This window comes from Coenobita brevimanus, chromosome 27 (genome assembly GCF_032717465.1).
Source record: "Coenobita brevimanus isolate Jiangsu-jjx chromosome 27, ASM3271746v2, whole genome shotgun sequence".
In the NCBI taxonomy this organism is placed as follows: domain Eukaryota; kingdom Metazoa; phylum Arthropoda; class Malacostraca; order Decapoda; family Coenobitidae; genus Coenobita; species Coenobita brevimanus.
In genome coordinates this window covers 16,008,078-16,010,311 of record NC_136980.1, presented here as the reverse complement: position 1 = coordinate 16,010,311, position 2,234 = coordinate 16,008,078, and the positions used below count along the sequence as shown (strand labels likewise).

The following is a 2,234-nucleotide window of genomic DNA, read 5'->3' as shown; positions in this document are numbered from 1 at the left end:
GTTCACCCAATACATAAATATGCGCTAACATTACGCTAAATATTATCATAAGGCCTGTAAGTATGTGAAAACAGATCTCTAAAGAGGAAAAGGGTATAATGTTATTGGAGAAGTATCATGTAAGTTGAAAAAATGAAATGTATGATGAAACAACAATGTTAACGAATCATCGGTGAACAATTTGGACGATTTCGCTAGGTTCGTCCGATGGAACAATGCTTATTTCACCTCTATTTTTGTATAAAAACTAGTTTACTCTTGTACTACATGTTTCTTTGTTTGTAATTAATAAATATCTATCTATTGTGACTGGTTTCCCATACTATTAATATCATAGAAAACGTGAGAGCCGCAGACCACCTCCACAGAATACGGTACCAGGTGTAACGAAGGTATACCTGTTTAAGCCACTTATAGACCCCGGTGAACACTTTTCTTTGTGATTAGCCATTGTTTCTCACCAAAAGCGGAGGTTTGAGACAAAAAAAAATTTATCCAAAAATGGTCGGGATTGGGGGGAGTCTGGTGGAAAAGTGGTCGGGACGGGGCAGGTTAAGTGGAACAATTTCGGGAGAGTCAAGTTCTAGTACTGGGAGGTTCTGGCTGGCATCCTCTATGGTAGAATTTTTGGCAAACGTACTGGCTAAAATATCTGCTTTCGCACGTGGGTCATTTATAATGTTGCCATCTGAAGATTTTATTGGGGGAATGGATGATGATTTGTTAAAGTTATTATTGAAAGAATTAAGAGTTGACCAGAATATTCTTTGTCATTAGGGTTGTTAAGTAGTTTTGATGCTTGCTTTTGAAAAAAGTTTGATTAAGCCAGACTTATTACAGCTTTTGCATGATTTCTAGCAATTTTAAATTGAGAGTGTGATTCAGATGTTTTTTATTTTAAGTATGAGTTATATGCTAATGACTTTTGGGCTGTTGCTCTGGCACAGTTGCCATCGCATTTTGGAGAGTTCGATCTTTTAGTGAACTGTTGACTTGGTATGAATATATCCATACCAGCTAGTAATAAGTTGCAAATGTGAGACTGGGTAGAATTAGGATCACTAGAGAAGAAGACTGCCATGGAATGTCAGCAAGATAATTTCTAAATCCATCCCAGTTTGCCCTATCAAAGTGCCATCGGGTCACCCTGACAGGTTCAGAACGGGGAGGTGTGGCGGGGATAACTAATGAGGCTTTGATGAGATTGTGGTCAGAGGATCCAAGTGGTGACAGTACCTCTATCCTGTATTGATCCTGTATCTTCCTTGCATATAAAAATTATTTGCATGTATAACCAATAATTATTTGGCACTGAATAATTATTGATTAAGAAATAACTACCTATATGATTTACATGCTTACATTATTATATTTCCTTGACTAATACATCTCTCTCCATCAACTAGTGTACCTAGTAGTGGAAAGAGTAAATCCACTGAAAGTGGATTAGGAGTTATGATGTTGAGGGAGAAGGGAGAGTATTGCTGGTGGAGTGAGGGAGAGATGGTGCTGAGAAAAAAATCGGTGGTGGTGAGGCAGGGAGAGCAGAGTAGAAGGGAAAATAGTGGCAAGTGTGAGGGTGATGGTGGGAAGGAAGGTGGTGGTGAGGTAGAAAGATAGGGAGGTGGTGAGTGTGAGGGAGGAAGGGTGGTGGTGGTGGTGGTGGTGGTGAGGAAGATGTGTAAGCTATCAACTTCCATGTTATGGACGGTGTGTGTGTGTGTGTGTGTGTGTGTGATAAACGGTTTATTGATACTGCAGCCCTCAGGCTGAAAATATAGCCTACAGCTTTGATATATATTGCAAACATGATAAGCGTTGGTAAATGGCGAAAATATTTGGTCGTTTGATATTTACATTAATTTTAAATTTGATAATAGTTAAACGTGTGTGTGTGTGTGTGTGTGTGTGTGTGGTACGATATGTTTGGCGGTGCTTGCCTTGCACCGGCGCCGACGGGTCCGAATGCGTTACTTTCACTTCGCCATACCATGATACCAGTAACATTACTCAAGATGTTCACGATACTAGGGTCGTGAGTGTGGGAAATTGCCAAGGGATGCATCGAATAGGGTTAATACACGGGACAGTGCGAGCTTGACTCATTCCTGTAAAGATACGTTTAAGAACACACACACACACACACACACACACAGCTTGGCCTTGTGCCCGTGTGAGGCTGTCAGTGCGGCAGCGTGTGTATAATGGTATTTGGTAATGGCAGCGTCAGCAGA

At 40.6% G+C, this 2,234-nt stretch overlaps 1 pseudogene; it reads left to right on the top strand.

Moving 5' to 3' along the window:
- Positions 1 to 2,217: 2,217 nt before the first annotated feature.
- LOC145394470 ((3R)-3-hydroxyacyl-CoA dehydrogenase-like) overlaps positions 2,218 to 2,234 on the top strand; it is a 54,073-nt pseudogene continuing 54,056 nt past the window's right edge.